The sequence below is a fragment of the Symphalangus syndactylus genome, chromosome 3, assembly GCF_028878055.3.
Source record: "Symphalangus syndactylus isolate Jambi chromosome 3, NHGRI_mSymSyn1-v2.1_pri, whole genome shotgun sequence".
Lineage (NCBI taxonomy): Eukaryota > Metazoa > Chordata > Mammalia > Primates > Hylobatidae > Symphalangus > Symphalangus syndactylus.
In genome coordinates this window covers 31,784,245-31,805,094 of record NC_072425.2, presented here as the reverse complement: position 1 = coordinate 31,805,094, position 20,850 = coordinate 31,784,245, and the positions used below count along the sequence as shown (strand labels likewise).

Here is a 20,850-nt window from a genome sequence, read left to right as displayed (position 1 = left end):
CGGCCAGGTGTGGTGGCTCCCGCCTGTAATCCCAGCACAGGCAGATCACCTGAGGTCAGGAGTTCGAGACCAGCCTGGCCAACATGGTGAAACCCCGTGTCTACTGAAAATACAAAAATTAGTCAGGCATGGTGGTGGGCACCTGTAGTCCCAGCTACTCAAGAGACTGAGGCACGAGAATTGCTTGAGCTCTGGAGAGGCGGAGGTTGCAGTGAGCTGAGGTCACGCCACTGTGTGCCAACCTGGGCGACAGAGCGAGACTCCATCTCAAAAAAAAAGAAAGCAAAGTGTTTACAGTGACAAGTTGATTTCAACAAGCAGTTGTCAGATAAGTTAGTAACAAAGCATCACCCAAATAACTGCATTTTAAAGTGGACAGGGCAGGTCTGACTGGGGAAAAGGGAGGGAAGGGGTAAGGGGTTCCTGATGCCTGTACTCCCACATGCAGCTCTTAAAGCCATTTTAAAAACTTAAAAGTTGTATGTAGTTTTGTGACTTAAGTATGACAAGTCATCAAAAGTCTGATACTTAATACATTACAATGAACAGTTTATGCCAAAAGAAATCTTATAGTAGGGCCTGGGAAGGAAATGCTTTTGAAGTTCCATTGCTTTGAGTAATATCATTTTATGATTTAGGTAACATCCCCAAGCAGAGGAGGGGCCCATCCTTAGGAATGCAAAGCCCTGCAGAGAAGGAAAGGGTTGAGAAGGGTCCACCCTACCTCTTTTCCTTTACACAATGGCCCTAGGCTTTTGTATACAACCTGCTTTTGTAGGCTTAGGACATTATGAAATACAGCATGGTAAGATGGAAGCCTGAATCTCAAAAGTAAATATGAGAAATGATTCGGAGGGAACATATAGAGAGCAAAATTCTAGCAACAGGTGACATATTTCCCTAGATAGAAGAGTTATTGTAGAACTATGATGAGTGTTTATGTAATTTTGAAGCAGTTTAGAGCATCTAGAATGTAGTCATTTAATTTATGAAATGAAAGACAGAGAAATGCTGTTAACTCATACACCCGCATCCTCTCTCCTACCTTTTCTGATGGCTTTTTATGAGCTCTCACACAACCCCTATGCATAATCTATACCTTAGTACATTTTACATTATTTTTTAATTATTTACATGCGTCCCTCTTTCACCAGAATGGGTTTCTTAGAGTTTCATCATGGTACCTTCATTCGATAGGTATGCAATAAATAGTGAAAGAATAATCTGAGTTCCTCAGAATTGCACAGCAAATGAGACCTAAGAGTCAGATCTAGAATGCAGATCTAGAACCTCTTTCAATTCCTAGCCCAGTACTTTTACTGCCACACCATACAGCCTCTGTCTGAGATATTGAACAATTTTTTTGTTTTTTATTTTACTTTTTCTTGAAACAGGGTCTTGCTCTGTTGCCCAGGCTGGAGTGCAGTAGCACGATCTCAGCTCACTGCAACCTCTGTCTCCCAGGCTCAAGCAATCTTCCCATCTCAGCCTTTCGAGTAGCTAGGACTACAGGTATGCACCATCATGCCCAGCTAATTTTTTGTATTTTTGATAGAGTCAGGGCTTTGCCATGTTGCCCAGGCTGGTCCTAAACTCCTGAGCTTAAGCAGTCTGCCCACCTTGGCTTCTTAGAGTGCTGGGATTACAGGCGTGAGCCACCATGTCCAGCCTCATTTTCATTCTCCTACTGCATTTTCATTAAATCATTGAAGTTCCTATTATCTTGCGTAACATATTTAATTACATTTTCCTACTGAATAAAAAAAAAGGAACAGTTCAAATGTTTTCTAGTTTCTGTCTTACACCATATTAATTCCCAATATTATTCATGGGCAAACCAACAACATTATTATCCAAACAGTTTAAATGCTATATAATATAACTAAAGCAAAGTTTAGACAAGGAGGACCATTGTCTACCTTTGATTATAACAATAAAGCAGTTAAAGCAATGCTTTGCCAATGTATATTTGTCTGACTAGCTAGTTTTGTTTAAATCAAACTGTGAAAGGCTGTATGCTTCAAGAGACCTGAAAGTGAGCCTTATGTGTGACTTAGCTCCTTTCAGAGATTAATTTTGTCATCTAATGAGCAAGCAAGCTATTATATTTCATATTTACTGTAACTTAAAATTGGAAAGTGTTTAACATATTTTATTTGACCCTTACAATACTATGAGATTGGCAGCGTAGGCATTTTAATATCTGTTTTGCAAATTTTCGTGATTTGCTTAATGTCACATGGCTAGTATATGGCAAATGTGGGTCCAGAGCTCAGAGCCTTTGATGCCTAGTGCTGCATGCTTTCTCCACTCTAAGATGCTATCTAGAAAACACCGAAATCGTCACATAAATCATACCAAAGCACAGTTAGCAGACTGAAAGTGTGTCAAGGCTACAAAAGGATCCTGTAAGAGGAGCATGAAAGGGTGCATCTTGTGATTACATTATTCCGGGATGTGGCTTACCCAGCAACAAAAGGTATCACAGAAATGGAGTAAAGTAGCTGGGAGATCCACTCCCCATTGGACTTAGGCCCTGCTATCATTACATAACTAAAAGACCTTTTCAGTTTGTTTGCTTGACATATCAAATTTGAGTTGTCCTATTAGAACCAGGCAAATAAAAGCTTTTGTAAAGGCCTTTGGAAGAATGTAGTTGTACACTTGATCTTCTTTGTACAGAAGGGTGGGAGTGGGCAAGAGAAATAGGAGCTTCTATGTTATTTGCCACCAGAACAGGATATGTAAAGCTCAGAAACCCTCCTGCTTAGCTGCTTCCCAGCAAACCATCCGGAGAAATGGGGCTGGAGAAAGTGGTTAGTCTAGTGTTATGGAGCCTTCTATCAGAAGCAGATGTTATGGATTCACCTAACTAAAGAGTATTAGTGTCATTATTTAATAACATTAGCCTCAGTTTCCACATCTGTAAAATAAAGGAGTTGGATTTGATGATAATTTTTTTTTTTTTTTTGAGTTGGAGTTTCGCTCTTGTTCCCCAGGCTGAAGTGCAATAGTGTGATCTCGGCCCATTGCAACCTCCGCCTCCCAGGTTCAAGCGATTCTCCTGCCTCAGCCTCCCTAGTAGCTGGGATTACAGGCATGTGCCACCACGCCCGGCTAATTTTGTATTTTTAGTAGAGATGGGGTTTCTCCATGTTGGTCAGGCCTGTCTTGAACTCCTGACCTCAGGTGATCTGCCCGCCTCGGCCTCCCAAAGTGCTGGGATTACAGGCGTGATTCACTGCGCCTGACTGATAATTTAATTTTTTAAATAGGAAATATATTCACATGGTTTGTAATTCAAAAAGTACACAAGGATATCCAGTGAAAAGTACTTCATTTACTCCTACCCACCTCTGACCAGTTCCCCTCAGGGACCACAGTCCTATTTTGCCTCCCAGGCTCAACCAACAACTTTGTTGTTTCCCCCCAACTCCCCTGCAGATAGTATAGGTATATAAAAATAACATGTACATACTCTGTTTCCTTTTTAAGTTTTTTACAAATTATAGCATACAGTATATTCTGCTTTTATTTCATTTCATAATACATCTTGGAGATCATTCTATATCAGTATATAAGAGCGTTCTCATTCTTATTCTGCGAAGTATTCCATTGTATGAAAATATGATAACTCATTTAATCAGTGCCCTATCAATGAACATTTAGATTGTATTTTTAATATTTTGCTATTACAGACAATCTTGTTATAAGTAACTTTGTACATATACATTTCACATATGTGTCAGTTTATCTGTAGAATGAATATTTAGAAGTGGGATTACTGTGTTAAAGAGTGTGGGCAGACTGATAACTGTTCTAGTTTTGATCTTCTATGAGACTTTAACTGAAAATGATTAGTGGAAAAGAAAAAGTATCATTTTCTTGGTAATATCTTAATTTTTATCTCTTACTATTCGGAAGTAAGTCTTAAGTAAGAGCCAAGAATAGGTAATCTCACCAAAATTATGTTGAATTGCAGACTTCACTAAAGTCACCTGCATCATGGTCTTATAGATTTTTCTAGTGCTTTTCAGTGTAATACTATTCAAGCTAATTTGCAAGGTGAGTATTATAAACTCAGAACAAAAGGAGACTGTCTCCCAACTATGTTTACTAGTATTTACCAAGTAGAGGATTCAGAAGATTTGCTCTTTATTACAATTTATGTAGGGGGTGAAAATGGAAAGATAAAACAAAGAGAGCCTAACTAATACCTGTCTCTGTCTGTGTTTTACTGTCTTCCCAAATTTTTGGATGGTTATGAAGTGTGTGATAACTTTACAAAGTGTATGATACCGTAACAATTACTCATCTTTTGGGGATTTGTTTGTTCGTTTGTTTGAGAGACAGAGTCTTGGTCTGTCACCCAGGCTGGAGTACAGTGGCGTGATCTCAGCTCACTGCAGCCTCAACCTCCCTGGCTCAGGCGATCCTCCTGCCTCAGCCTACCAAAGTAGTACAAAAGTAGATCCTATGGCCTCAGCCTATAGCTGAGACTACAGGCATGCATCTCCACGCCTGGCTACTTTTCTTGATTTTTTGTCGAGACAAGGCCCTGGGCTGGTCTTGAACTCCTGGACTCAAGAGATCCTTCCACCTCAGCCTCCCAGAGTTCTGGGATTATAGGCATGAGCCACTATACCCTGCCTGTTTTGTTTTTAATTAATACATAATAATTGTACATATTTATGGGGTACAGTGTGATATTTTAATACGTATATAAATTGCATAATAATCAAACGATGGTATTCAGCATATATATCACCTCAAACATTTATCATTTCTTTATGGTAAGAACATTCAGAACTCTCTCTTCTAGATATTTTGAAATATCCACACTAACATTGTTTACTATAGTCACTAGTCTTTTGGGGAAGCTAGGGACCATAAAGCAGGTCAGAATTGTATCAGCCCCTCATACTTTCTTGACTATAACCTACTAACTTTTCTTTTCTCCCCATCTCACCTCCCTCATTCTCTTTCTAGGTACAATAAGTCATTTGTGAAATTTTCCCTGTTCAATAGCAAGTTTAAGCCAGAGCCTCTATCCTTTCCATCTCTGAATTCCCTATAACCTTTGGGGAAGAGGGTACTTCATAATACTTGTTGAGTTGAATTGAGGTAGATGTCAAAGTGATCTGACCTCTACTTTGCTCCCTTCTCAAGTGCCATATCCTTTCTTTTCCCTGCTCAGCCTTGACACACCTATCAAGCCATCACTTTGTGTGCTTAATTTGGTTCAGGAAAGGACAAGAGACCAAGTAAATTATTTATCTTGAAGAGGAGTCTATGTCTGCCTATGTTTAAGTAAATGCACACACACACCTATCTTTCTGGATCCCGCTGCCATTCTTTGTGTTGCACTTAAAAATTGGGGGCCGGGTACAGTGGCTTACACCTGTAATCTGAGCATTTTGGGAGACTGAGGCAGAAGAATCACTTGAAGGCTGGAGTTCAAGACCAGCCTGGGCAACATAGGGAGACCCCCTCTCTACAAAAAGTTTTAAAATTAGCTGGGCATAATGGTATGTACCTATGGTCTCAGCTACTCTGGAGGCTGAGGTGGGAGGATCACTTGAACCCAGGAGGTGTAGGCCGCAGTGAGCTGTAATCATGCTACTGCACTCCAGCCGGGGCAACAGAATATGACTGTGTCTCAAAAAAAAAAAAAAAAAAAATGGGGAAATTATTTATTTAGTTATGCATTAGTGGTAGCTGTGGAGTTAGGCACACTTGGTAGGAACAGCATTCGAATATATAATTCAAAATACACATGTATCTTTTTAGTCACATGAATTTCATTTTATGTGTATGAAATCATCAAGTTCAAAGTGAATATTAGATGAATATGAACTCTAGCTTATTGGACATTTAGAAGATAGAGTTTGATTAGTGTTAATTTTTTTGATTTTAGATTTTAAAAACTTGTCCGTGGGCCATACGTTAAGTACTCGTAGTATCTCTGTGGAAGAGTTCTGATAAACTCCGGGATAGGAGATAGCCAGGCCCACATGTGGACTATAACTCCTATAAAGTTACAGATAACAGAATTATATGGTCTAACATGCAGCTCACTTAGGCAGTCCTACCTTTCCAAATGTTTTCTTCAATGCCATATTCCCAGGGAAAATTGCTGCTGGGTAGTTGAAACTAGGTGCCTTACTGGACTTCTTCCTGTCTATTATTTGGGCAACTTGTAAAAGCTTACAAACTTTCTAGAAAGTAGCCCTGAAAACAGTTCCTTTGTTATGTTTTTAGCAATACCACAGAATACGTGGCTCTATGTTATAGCTTAGAATTGCTACTACTCTTAAAAAACTGGAACATAGAAAAGATGGACAAAAACCTAGTATAATGTATCATTATTTCCATTTCAAGATGGCGTTTTGAACTCATCTCTTTTCCTTCCCAAAATCCTAGTGGAATTATCATAGGAATATGAAGAAGCATTATTTATAGTCAGAAAACAGGGAGACAGAAGCCAGAAACTTTAAAACATTTCAAAGAAAATGTGATACAGATGGGAATCAAATTGAAAAAAATGACTGACCACCTGATTCAACATAGATAAAGGCCACCTCTGTCGGTAAATTTAAATGGGTAGGATTCATTTGCCCACCCCTGCAAGCTCCCAAATCAAGAACAGCAGAGATGGCCAGGCGTGGTGGCTTACACCAGTAATCTCAGCACTTTGAGAGGCTAAGGCGTGTGGATCACCTGAGGTCAGGAGTTTGAGACCAGCCTGGCCAACATGGTGAAACCCCATCTCTACTAAAAATTAAAGAAAAAAAAACTAGCCAGGTGTGGTGGTGGGCACCCGTAATCCCAGCTACTTGGTAGGCTGAGGCAGGACAATCACTTGAACCCAGGAGGCGGAGGTTGCAGTGAGCTGAGATCGTGCCACTGCACTCCAGCCTGGGTGACGAGAGTGAAACTCCATCTCAAACAAACAGACAAAAGAACAGCAGACATAAGGAAGAAGTATTAGCTATGGGGTAGTTGGTGGACAAATCAAGGATCTGGGGAATTGTACGTATACCATATATAGAGAGAACAGTAGATTGAGAAGTAAAAATGAGTATTTATCAAGAACTTCCTGTGTTTAGACACTGTGCTTAAGTAAGTGTTTAAGTGTATACTGTCAAGAGGTAGTTGCTATAAACATCCTTAGTTTAGAGGAAACTAATTTACCCTCTTAACCACTATGCTGTTGCCTCAGTGAACTCCTGCTAATAATTCTTTAAAACAATTCTATGAAATAGGTTACTTTTATTTTCCCAATTTTAGAGCTGAGGCAAAAAGATATTAAGTAATTTGCCAAAGGGCCCACAACCAGTAGGTACAGTTTTACCGGTTAGAGAATGAGTATATCTCCTTGCGTATTTGAATAGCTGCCATAATAAAGAAAGGGGAAATATCTTTTCTACCCACAGCTTCCTCCTTGTGTTTTTTTGTTTTTGGTGGGCTATTCAGGATCTCAGATCAAATCCCAATCTCAGAAAGACAGTTGACAAACCCTGGAGAGGTCAGCTGGGAACAAATGTAAAAGTCTCAGCAAAACGGTGTACTTCCTGTTTGAGGTCTGTCTTTCTGGTAGTTCAATCCCTGTATTTCACAACTCGTCTACAAAAATAAAACTACAAAAATATTTAATTTCCCCTCCCTCTGGGATTTAGAGATTTTACTTACACAGTACATTAGAAAACCTCTCTCAAATCCCAAAGACGGAGTGATTTGGTATGAAATTCAGTGTTAGCCCCCAAGGTTCTTTGATTATTAGGTGGTGGTCTGTGTAAATTTTATGTGAGACTGGGCTAACTCTGTGACCTTTTTGGAATTTCAAAATAAACAAATGCATTATTTTAGTTCCTGGTTGAATCTTGGCTTTCTTTTCTTTATTACTGATACATCATAATTGCACATATTTATGGGCACAATAATAATTGCACAATGTATAATGATCAAATCAGGGTATTTAGGATATCCATCACCTTCAATATTTATCATTTCTTTGTATTGGGAACATTTCAAATCTTCTAATTATTTTGAAATATACAGTGTATTGTTGTTGACTGTAGTCACCCTTTTGTGCTATTAAACACTAGAACTTACTCCTTCTATCTAAGCATCTATTTGTACTGTTAACCCATCTGTCTTCGATCCCACCCTCACCCCACCTTGAGTACACACGTATACACCCTTCCCAGCCTCTGGTGACTATTCTACTCTCTACCTCCATGGGATCAACTTTTTTGGCTCCTACATATGACTGAGAACATGCAATATTTGTCTTTTTGTTTGACTTTTTTTTTTTTTTTTTGAGACTGAGTCTTGCTCTATCACCCAGACTGGAGTACAGTGGCGTGATCTTGGCTCACTGCAACCTCTGCCTCCCGGGCTCCTGAGTAGCTGGGATTATAGGCACCTACCACTACGTCCAGCTAATTTTTGTATTTTTAGTAGAGACGGGGTTTCACCATGTTGGCCAGGCTGGTCTTGAACTCCTGACCTCAAGTGATCCACCCACCTCAGCCTCCCAAAGTGCTGGGATTACAGGCATGAGCCACCGCTCCTGGCCATTTTCTTTTTTTTTTTTTTTTTTTTTTAGCTCTCACTTGTTGAACATCCAGTTCTTAGATTCTGTGTACTAAGTATCTGTGTTGTACATCTCTGTAATTCAGAACTGTGCTTCTCAAGCTTTAGCGTGCATAACAATTGTCCATGGAACTTGATAAGCACCTAAATTTTGAGGCCCTACTCCCTGAGAGGTGATTCAGTGGTGTGGCATAGGGTCCATAATTTTTATTTTTACCCAAACTTCCCTGATGATTCTGATCCAGGCGGTCCTTGGACCACACTTTGAGAAGCACTTGAGTTAGGAGGAAAGTAATTAACATTTATTATTTACTATATATGTTATTAACATGCCAGTCTCTTCAATATGTATTTTTACATTTGATATTCATACTGTTGTGAGATTTTTATCCCAGTTTCACATGTACTTATTATCCTCACAAAGTTTTTGTAACTTATTACGAGTTTTAAGGATGGCAGTGCCCCTTAGGATAAAAAATAAAGCATGTTAAATAGACTACATTAACAGTAAAAACTTCTGTTCATCAAAAGACACAATAAAAGAAGTGAAAAGGGAAGCCACAGACTGGGAGAAGATATTTGCAATGTGTGTGATGATAGACTACTCATCCAGAATATGTAAAGAACCTTCACAAATCAATAAGAAAAAGACCTCACAGAAAAATAAGCCACAAACTTGAACAAATACTTAACAAAAGAAAGGATATCCAAAAGCCAATACATGTATGAAAAAGTTTCCTCTTCAATAGTCATTAGGAAGATGCAAATTAAAGTTCAATTTATACCCACCGGAATGTCTAAAATTAAGTAGACTGACTCTAATAAGTGCTGAGAAGAATGTCACCAATCTTGGGGAGGGGAAGTATTTGCAAATGTTCACAGCAGTATTATTAAAAACCCTGAAAACAGTTTAGATGCCAAGGGCAGACATGAAAAGTTAAGTTGCATATTCATTCAAAGGAAACTATAGAGCAACGAAAAATAACAAACTGCTGCTACACACAATATGGATGAACCTCACAAAAATTATGTTGAGTAAAGGACCCAGACACCATAGTACATTCTATCTGCTTCCATTTATATAAATTTCAAAATCATAGAAGACTGTGTATGATTTTAGAAGTCAGGAGAGAAGTTCCCTCTGGAGAGGAGGAGGAAGCATGACTGGGAGAGGCAGGAGGGGAGCTCCTGGAGTACTGGCAATAGTTACTCTTCTGGGTAACAATTAAATAAGATATACTTACTTTATGGGGGAAAAAAGACGGCAATGCCCTGCAACAGTGAGCAGCCTGACTCCGAGAACAGAGTGGGCTCTTGCCCTTGCTGTTTCTGCTTTGGCAAGGTGCCTCTCAGAGGAGATGATTGTTTAAGATTGGTTCTGGAAAGTAATATGACAGTATGTTCTGGAATGTGTTTAATCAGTGTTAAAGCCACTGAAATGTTAGAATGGCTAAAGTATATCCATCATTATTCAGAGTGCATTTCATTTTTTTTGTTTTGTTTTGTTTTGTTTTGAGACAGTCTTGCTGTGTCGCCCAGGCTAGCGTGCAGTGGCACAATCTTGGCTCACTGCAACCTCTGCCTCCCAAGTTCAAGCAATTCTCGTGCCTCAGCTTCCTGGGTTGCTGGAATTACAGGCGCACGCCACCAAACCTGGCTAGTTTTTGTATTTTTAGTAGAGACAGCGTTTTGCCATGTTGGCCACGCTGGTCTCAAACTCCTGGCCTCAAGTGATTTGCCTGTCTTGGCCTCCCAAAGTGCTGGGATTACAGGTGTGAGCCACTGCGCCCAGCCCTATTATTCAGAGTGCATTTCGAAAAGTCAAGTGTGCATTTGTTTCTCACAGAAACTGTTCTTTTTTTGTTGTTTTTTGTTTGTTTGTTTGAGACGGAGTCTCGCTCTGTCGCCCAGGTTGGAGTGCAGTGGCGCGATCTCGGCTCACTGCAAGCTCCACCTCCCAGGTTCATGCCATTCTCCTGCCTCAGCCTCCCGAGTAGCTGGGACTACAGGCGCCCGCCACCACGCCTGGCTAATTTTTGTATTTTTAGTAGAGACGGGGTTTCACCGTGTTAGCCAGGATGGTTTCAATCTCCTGACCTCGTGATCCGCCCGCCTTGGCCTCCCAAAGTGCTGGGATTACAGGCATGAGCCACCGTGCCTGGCCCTCACTGAAACTATTCTTATATGTACCTAAACTTTTCAGACCAAAATAGGCTCTGAAGATGAATTAGTCTGTTCCTTGACTCAGGAAGCTATGACCAGAAAGGCTAAATTACCTAATGTAATGGAAAACCAGGGCTAGAACAAAAATTTCTAGTCTTACATTTTTCAAATTGTAATCATTATAAAGATTAAGGTGGGCTCCAGCCCACCAATTCCCTTTGCCTGGGAATTATCCAGAACACTGTTGAGTCAGTGTTTGAGAGTGACAACCCTGTGACAACATTCAGCATATGAAAGTCCACACAAAGCCATGATAATCAGAGATGATCTGATATTTTAAAGGAGTAGAATAAATGGTGACATTTTTATGAATTATTCTCAAAATTTCTGTTTCTGACCCTACTATTCATACAAATAGTAGAAAGGCATTTGGGGCTTTTGTGCATTATTCACAGAATGCCAAAATGTGGCCTAGTGCTTGGGGCTGTATGGAAGTCCATTTTCACCCCACTTAGAGCCACTTATAGGTAGAGCAGCCAAGAATACCGCAGATGACAGTTGTAGCGCATACTGTATGCCAGAAGCATGGTATAAAGCATTGCAGGACACAACTGCTCTGGAGGGGGGTAACGATTAGATTTAGCTCTTCCTGGAGAACTTAATGGGCAAGGATTTCATAGACTTGTCAGAGCACTAGGATAGCTTGACATTGGTTTACCCGGAATGTAGAGAATATCCAATTGTGCCTCAATAGGAATAGGTCTACACTTTTTTTTCCAAGCCTCTCTCAAAACTACAGCTGTTTCCTTGCCTCCATTTTTCTGAGTTGCCCTTAGAACGCAAAAAAAGCTTACTTGATGTTAAGAGACTAGAAACATAGAGACAGGAGATAGTTGGATAGAAGGACCATGCTACGAATAATAAAAAGAACACTGGGCTTGAGGTCAGAATCAGGCTTCTAATGACGACCACTAGACTAACTGCCCTGTGACCTTGGCTAGTCTTTTGACCTTTATACCTCAGTTTTCCATCTGAAAAATGAGTAACTATTCTTGTTTAATCTAGGCCTATTTTTTGAGTGGAATTGAGTTTGGAAACATACTACAATGTTGTGGCTCAGCAATTCTCAGAAAAAGCGTGCATGAGAGCAAAAGTAAATGAACTTACTGTTGGACCCAGACTTAGAATCAATCAATCAACAAGTATTTATTGAATAACCACCTAAAGGGTATATTAGACTGCATATAGCCTTTACCTAAGCCTTATAGTGAATTCTGTAAACAAGATATGAATGCGTTAACCTCATTGCTGAGCTCTCACAGAGCATAATGATAATATTACCACAGAATAATAATAAGGCTTTTATATATATGGTCTTTTCTCCCCTCTTTTTCCCCATTCATTATCTTATTTGAATCATATAGTAACCCTGAAAGAGGACAAAATAGATGTTATCTCCATGTTCCCATGAGTTTCAGATGAGACATTGAAATTCAGAGTATGAAAATGCTTATCAAGGGGGTACGACAAATTGAGAAATGTCTGGAGACATTTTTGGTTGTCACAACTGGGGCAATGCTACTGGCATTGAGTCGGTAGAGGTCAAGGATACTGTTAAACATCCAGCGATACACAAGACAGCTCAGACAACAAAGAATTATCCAGTCCAAAATGTTGTTAATGCTGAGGTTGAAACCCTGAGATAGGTGTTTCCCCAAAAGAACTCAAAGTGATAGAGTTGGGACCAGAATCCACTGACTCACTCTATAGTTTGTTTTCACTATCTCTAAAGCAGGGCATTAAAATCTGGAGTTCACAGTCCAGGCGCGGTGGCACACACCTGTAATCCCAGCACTTTGGGAGGCCATCGCAGGTGGATCACCTGAGGTCGGGAGCTCAAGACCAGCCTGGACAACATGATGAAACCCTGTCTCTACTAAAAATACAAAAATTAGCCGGGTATGGTGGCACACGCCTGTAATCCCGCCTATTTGGAAGCCTGAGGCACAAGAATTGCTTGAACCCGGGAGGCAGAGGTTGCAGAGATCGTGACACTGCACTCAAGCCTGGGCAACAGAGTGTGACTCTGTCTCAGAATTCTTTTTAAATTAAAAAATAAATAAAATCTGGAGTTCAAAAGTCTTAGATTAATCACTGTTTTGAAGAGGTATGAGTGACAAGTCGAGTTTGTTTAGATCACTGTTGAAGGTGTATAGTATAGATTGTGTGGTGTATAGTATAGATTGTGTAGTCTATTAAACACTTGCTGTGTGTCTCACAGTCTGCTGCCCATGTCCTTCCCAGAGGCTAGTTCACCTTCATTGTATTTATTGATTTATTTATTGAGCAAGTACCAAATTTGAGTCATTTTACCAAAATGCTATTGAAATCTGGACACGATCCCTGTAGCAATATCTATGCATAGGACCTGTTGCCAAACTAAAGACCCATGGGACTTTTACAGGAAATGTCACCAGGAGACTCAGCTAGAAATTAGTAGAGCTGGGATTTGAATACCTTCTGACTCCAGACTTTTTTTTTTTAACTCCTACCCCCAGACTCTTAACAATAGTCTGTAAGATCAAATCTCACCTGCACAGGGTGGCATGTGACTTTTAGAAGCTCTTAAAATCCAGGAATAAATTCCTGCTAGTTCTTGTAGAATATTCTTAAGTTGTGCCTCTCAAATCATTTTATGCCCAGAAATTAGATGATTCTTCTCATTTTTCTAAAGTTTTAACAGATGCCATTCTGGATCCTGGCAAATTAAACAGCTGTAGCCATAAGGATTTAATCTATAAAGATTTTTTTCCTTCTGTAAATCTGCCTCAAAGAAGAACTTAAGCAGGAAATAGGAGTCCCTGCATATTACCTTTAAATAGCTTCCAATTGCCCTGGAAATAAAATTTAGAATCCTTAAAATAACCTTTAAGATTTTTTTTTGAGACACAGTCTCGCTCTGTCACCCAGGCTGGGGTGCAGTGGTGTGATCTCGGCCTCACTACAACCTCTGCCTCCTGGGTTCAAGTGATTGTTCTGCCCCAGCCTCCCAAGTAGCTGGGACTACAGGCATGCACCACCATGCCCAGCTAACTTTTGTATTTTTAGTAGAGATGAGGTTTCACCACATTGACCAGGCTGGTCTTGAACTCCTGACCTCAAGTGATTCACCCTTCTTGGCCTCCCAAAGTGCTGGGATTACAGGCATGAGCCACCATGCCCAGACATTCTTAATTGAGTATCGCTTATGCTTCCGTCTTCAACCTCATTAGCCTCTCCTCCACTCACTCAGTATGTTCTGTTCATACTGACCTTGATCCCTTATTTCTTCTCTCAACTCAGGAAAGCTCTTCCCTTTCCTTCTACTAAACTCCAATAATTAATTTATCAGTCTGTTTAAAGTCAGCTCCTTTAAGAAAGCGCCTCTCTTTCTCTTCCCACCTGTCCTCCATCTAAATTAGTTCTTTCACCGTTATTCTCTGCCACAGTTCATTGTTGTACTTCCTTCATACCACTTACACAAATGGTAATTATACCTACCTATATATATTTATTTGCTTACATTGTTACTGAGAGAGTCTTCTTCCTCTTGAGTAACCCCACAAAGGCAAGTACCTTGTCTTTTTGCATCAGACTCCTTATAGGTAGATATTGAAACCTACATGGATTTTGTAAGAATTAATAAATACTTTTTGAATGAATGAATATTTGGTAAGTATTCTTCCAGATGCTGTAAGGAAGTAAAAATTAGAAAGTTCTTGCCCTCAAGAAGCTTGCTGTGTATATATGCCCTCAAGAAGCTTGCTGTGTATATATGGTATTTTAAAAACCAAAAGTCAAAATTTCTGTAAGAGAAGATTGCTAGGTAAATTCAAAAAAGAGAGATTTCTTAGGAATTCAAGAAAAACCTCCTGGAATGAGCTAGATTATAAATCAAAAAGATCAAGGGCCATGTTTTAGCTTTATCCTTAATTCTGGCACATTTTCATGCATGATAAATGTTGAATAAATAATGGCAGGATTTGTACATATATAGAAAATGAGGGGAAAAAATAACAGGAATTCCAGGGAATTACGAAAGCCTGAAAACGCATACAAATGTCAAAATGCTGAATTTTATTGAGGGGCCAGGCACAGTGGCTCACACCTGTAATCCTAGCACTTTGGGAGGCCGAGGCGGGCAAATCACTTGAGGTCAGGAGTTTGAGACCAGCCTGGCCAACATGGTGAAACTCCGTCTCTACTAAAAATACAAAAATTAGCTGGGCATGGTGGCGCTTGCCTGTAATCCCAGCTACTCTGGAGGCTGAGGCAGGAGAATCGCTTGAACCCAGGAGGTGGAAGTTGTAGTGAGCCGAGATCGCGCCACTGTACTCCAGTCAGGGCGACAGAGCGAGACTGTCTCAAAAAAAAAAAAAAAATTATTGAGGAAAAGTAAGTAGGTCAGTTTCAGTGGAACATATGAATGTGAAGCAGAGTAGATTGAAATAAGGCTGGAAAGATAAGTCTGTAACAGACTTAAATGCCACATAGTGAGCTTAAAAATCAGTGTATCAATATCAGAAGTTGGGGGTGAAGATACTTAGGTTTCTTTTTGCAGGCAGAAATTAGTTTTTCGGAGTGCAGCCTAAGAAGCAAATTATAGCTTGAGAAATACATGCAAATAGTATCTGCAGTACAAATACTGGTTTAGCTTGGAGTGCCGGTTCATCAGCATCATCACTGTCAAATAGCAAGATTCAGATTCCAATGGGGCATCTTCTGTATTTGGCTTGACTAAAAAGAGAATTTTGCTTCCTTATATTTCTGGAAGGAAGCAACACACTTGCCTGACAAGTCCCCAGAGGTATTTGAACAGTTATTATAGAATTTGTGTATTACTGAGGAGCACCACGCAATGACTGCTAAGGTCCTTCCAATTCTTAGTGGGATTCTGTGACCCACAAATTAAGAGACAGAACACTCAGGTTTCAATTTCAGGTGATCTACATATAGCTAAAGAAATGGCTCATCCATCTCTTTCCAGACCGAACTGTTTGGAGCCAGACTTCTCTCCTTGGCTGACTCAAGAAAGAGTAGCATCCAAGAGGGACTCATTAAGCATCTGCAGTTGATAAAGATGAGAGGGAATTTTAGAATACTTTCATTCAACTGTTTCTCCTACCATTTCTCAATACCATTCTATAAGTGTGATATATGGGCACTGATTCAAAATATCATAAAAACATTTTCGAGTATTTTGTGAGACCTAGTTCCAGTTAGAATTACTAGGAAAGGCACAATATACTGTGGCTCTTCAGAGCTCTTAAAACTAGAGGTTCACGAGGTCAGGAGATCGAGACCATCCTGGCTAACACAGTGAAACCTCGTCTCTGCTAAAAATACAAACAATTAGCTGGGCATGGTGGCGGGCGCCTGTAGTCCCAGCTACTCGGGAGGCTGAGGCAGGAGAATGGTGTGAACCCGGGAGGCGGAACTTGCAGTGAGCCGAGATCGCGCCACTGCACTCCAGCCTGGGTGACACAGCAGGACTCCGTCTCAAAAAAAAAAAAAAAAAAGAAAAAACTAGACGTTGGAGTATGGCGTGGATTTGTTGCACTAGAGATTGTAAGGATGGGCATTTCAGACTTAAGAAACAATGTAGGCAAAGATACCAGACAGAAAAGTGTGGGATGTGTTTCCTAGGAGTGCTAGAAACTTTTGGCCATTGAACTTGTTTGGCTGGAATACAAAGTACATATAGGCAGAGAAGGTAGGTTGGGTTCTTTTTTTTTTTTCTTTTTTGTCTTTTTTGAGACAGAGTCTCACTCTTGCCCAGGCTAGAGTATAGTGGTATGATCATGGCACACTGCAGCTTTGACCTCCCAGGCTTAAAGCAATCCTCCCACTTCAGGGCCTCCCTCAGTAGCTGGCACTACAAGTACATGACACTGCACCCAGCTATTTTTTGCTTTTTTGTAGAGATGGGGTCTCACTGTATTTCCCAGGCTGGTCTCAAACTCCTGGGCTCAGGTGATCCTCCCACCTCAGCCTCCCAAAGCACTGGGATTACAGGCATGAGCCACCATGCCCAGCCTAAAGTCATTTTTAAGTTGATCTTATAGTTTGTTCCATTTCCCCTGATGTCATTTTATATGGCACTTGTGAAGGCTTCATGCCTTAGAGACTTAATTCACATAAAAAGTTTTGGTTTAGCATTTCAGACCACTTAAAGGTCAATAGCAGCCAGTATAATCTCTTCCCTTCTTCTACTCTTAGAAACAGGTATGAGTTTTGTTTACAGTCTCTCTCCTCATATTTGTCACAAAACACTTATTTTCCAAAAGTATCTATGAAGGTAAATTTGGCTAGAAAATGTAAATGTTCAGATCTCCCAAGAGCTTTGTGTTTTATACGCTAGGCTTCTAAGCCTCCCAAGGGCTTTGTGTTTTTATACTCTAGGCTTTTTTTTTTTTTTTAAGTTTTAGCTCTGGGTGGAACTTTATGGATTATATAATTCAGTATTCTTACAGTTAAGGAAAATGAAGTTCTAAAATATAAAATAACTTACCCAATGTAGTATATGTCACCTGTGTCCTCTCTCACATTTAAACTAGTTGTTTGCCTTTATATTTTGTTGTTTATATAGTAATTACATGGTCCATTCATGTTTACTCAGAAGACATAGGTGACCTAGGGATTGGACAATGGGCATTTTAAAAATTGAGTTTGACTTTAGCATGTTTTCTCTTGCAAATAATAGCCTTCAATGGCTGTATAATTCATCACGTAATCACTTCTTCCAGGATTTGTCTTGCCTCAACAGGTTTCTCATCTCCTTTGCTGAGTTTGAACAGCTTAATAAGCTGGAGTGATGTAGAAAGATGAAATTTATGATAGAAGGGGATGACCTTCAACCGATATCTGGAGATAAAGTGTTTCTTTGTCTTATTCCCTCTTTTTAAGAGATATGGGGGGTGGGGGGTGGGGGGTCTCACTATGTTGCCCAGGCTAGATTCAAACTCCCAGGCTCCAGTGATCCTCTGAGTAGCTGGGACTGCAGGCACGCACCACTGCCCCCAGCTTTTTCCTGTCTTGTTCTGATTAGAATTAAATCACAGGTTTTTTGTTTTTGTTTTTTATCTTTCCATAAGTACAATTAAAGTAAGATTCTCAGGGCAGCTCCTGAGTTATCGTCCCTTTTTGCTAAAATAGATATTTTTAGCCAAGAGCTTATGAGTAAAGAAGCTATTCCTACTGGTTAAGTGCAGTGGCTCACGCCTGTAATCCCAGCACTTTGGGAGGCCGAGGCAGGCAGATCACCTGAGGTCAGGAGTTTGAGACCAGCCTGGCCAACATGGTGAAACCTCGTCTCTACCAAAAATACAAAAAATTAGCCAGGCGTGGTGGTGGGCACCTGTAATCCCAGCTACTCAGGAGGCTGAGGCAGGAGAATCACTTGAACCCAGGAGGCAGAGCTTGCAGTGAGCCGAGATCGTACCACTGTACTCCAGCCTGGGTGACAAGAGCAAAACTCCGTATCCAAAAAAAAAAAGGCTATTCCTACTAATTCATAGCTTCTGTTTTATTCTTTTAAAAACTTGTCAATCCATGCAGCATTTCTTGTTTGCCTAGATCATTGGCCACTCATAAATGAAGGCACTTAAAAGTTTTAAGTGTAATTATTTGAAGTAGTTTTCTCCTTTATGTCTCTGACAGTTGGTTACTTTTTATGCAGCTTATTAGTCTGATGTATGAGTAATTCATCCACATAAATTCTGCTATTACTTAGTATGGCATCGTTTGGCTTTTTTACATGAAAAGTGTTTCAGGGAAGGTATATGGTGAAGAAAGAGAAAATATCTGCATCTGTCAGGGTCAGAGAAAAACAAGAGTGAGAAAGAGAATAATATAAGGATTATTGAAATCTGCAGATAATCACTAAATTAATTCTTGGCCAATTCTATTAATATCCTTCTCAGGCCCAACATTGCTACGAAGAAAAGCAAGTGAGAATTTATTATAGATGATCCCTTGGAGTTATTATCAACAAAGGCAAAAGGCAAAACAGTAGCCAGGTTTTATTGGAGAAGTTTTAAAAAGATAAAATCTAAGATTTGTGTGTGGGCGTGTGAGGTAATTATAATGGTGGGTTTGGGATAATTACTTTCCTGAATGCAGACTATCCTTGTAAGACTACAGTTGTAGCAAGTGCCGTATGGACTACTGTCACTTGACAGACTTAATCTGGGGAGAACAATATGTGTTTGAATGTATATAATTGTAAGGTATTTTACATTTCTTTTTTACATTTCTTTTTTTTCTTGTTGACCTGACCTATTTTCTTAGTACCTCCAATCATCGTTTTACTTACCGTTTTTAATACACTGGTATGGCACAACTTTAGGAGTCTTTAAGTTTTTGCCAGTTCTGGCCGAGACCCATAGTTCAATCAAGCCTACCCTTTATAAGAGGAATTGATCAAATTAAGTATACCTACGATCACTGCACCTCAAGAAAGACATAGGCAAGGGAAAGGCAGCTAGAATATCAAAAGGATTATATGGTTATATTCATCCAATTATGGTTACATTTCTGTTGGTTCATTTGGGTTTTTTTTTTGTTTGTTTGTTTTTTCAGTAGAGACAAGGTTTCACCATGTTGGCCAGGCGGGTCTCAAACTCCTGACCTCAAAGTGATCTACCCACCTCAGCCTCCCAAAGTGCTGTAATGTAAAATGGGATTGCATTTTGTACACTTTATAATGTAATGGGATTACAGCTCACTTTGTGAGCCATCGCACCCGGCCTCTGTCAGTTAATTTGGAATAGAAATATGAAGCCAGGACCCAGGGAATGAGTAGGAAACATTACAGCCTTCAAAGGGAAGAGTCTTCTCCCTAAATATTTATCAAATTGTATTTCCCCTCCCACTTACTGGGAGCTACTACGTTTTTTCCAAGCAACTGCAGTATTTTGGCCTAGAATGCCACCAAGTTCTTTTTTTTTTTTTTTTTTTTAGACAAGGTATCATTCCTGTTGCCCAGGCTGGAGTACATGGCGTGATCATGGCTCACTGCAGCCATGACCTCCCAGCATCAGGTCAATTTCCTACCTGAGCCTCTCAAGTAGTTGGGACTACAGGCACACATCACCACACCTGGCTAACTTTTTTGTATTTTTAGTAGAGATGGGGTTTCCTCATGTTGCCCAGGCGGGTCTGAAACTCCTGGGCTGAAGCGATCTGCCTGCCTCGGCCTCCCAAAGTGTTGGGATTACAGGTGTGAGCCACTGTACCTAGCTCTAAGTTCTGTTTATTGCTGTATTATATCAAGGTCTCCCCCTTTGTTTTCCTACATCTCCTTTGCCACCACTCCTCCCCAAAAGGTGTGTGGGATTTATTGAGCCATCATCAAGATAATTGTTGTTGTTTTTTTTTGAGACAGGACCTCACCCTGTCACCCACGCTGGAGTGCAGTGGTGCAATCACCACTCACTGCAGCCATGACTTCCCAGGCACAAGCAATCCTCCCACACCCTATCAAGCTGGGACCACAGGTGCACACCAGCATGCCCAGCAAATTTTTGTATTTTTAGTACAGACGAGGTTTCACCATGTTGCCCAGCCTGGTATCAGACTCCTGGGTTCAAGTGATCTGCCTGCCTCAGCTTCCCAAAGTGCTGGAATTACATGTGTCAGCCACCATGCCCGGCCATTAAGATTTTTTTTTCTTTTTTTGAGATGGAGTCTTGCTCTGTCGCCCAGGCTGGAGTGCAGTGGCACAATCTCAGCTCACTGCAACCTCCACCTTCCGGGTTCAAGCAATTTTCCTGCCTCAGCCTCCTGAGTAGCTGGGATTATAGGCGCATGCCACTACGCCTGGCTAATTTTTTGTATTTTTAGTAGAGACAAGGTTTCACCATGTTAGCCAGGATGGTCTTGATCTTCTGACCTCTTGATCTGCCCACCTTGGCCTCCCAAAGTGCTGGGATTACAGGCGTGAGCCACCGCACCGGGCTGATAATTTTTATTTTTATTTTATTTATTGAGAAAGAATCTTGCTCTATCGCCCAGGCTGGAGTGCAGTGGCACGATCTCGGCTCACTGCAA

General features: G+C 40.4%; 1 protein-coding gene across 2 annotated transcripts in view; it reads left to right on the top strand.

Annotated features, from left to right (window-relative positions):
• The window catches only part of SLC31A1 (solute carrier family 31 member 1), a 41,763-nt gene that overhangs the window by 4,348 nt on the left and 16,565 nt on the right, over positions 1 to 20,850 (top strand). Inside the window, exon 2 of one of the 2 annotated variants that reach the window (XM_063636087.1) lies at positions 1,395 to 1,512. The exons of the other annotated variant lie outside the window; for it this stretch is intronic. The gene's annotated coding sequence lies outside the window, so the exon portion shown is untranslated. The remainder of the gene's footprint in view (positions 1 to 1,394; positions 1,513 to 20,850) is intronic. 2 annotated transcript variants of the gene reach the window in all.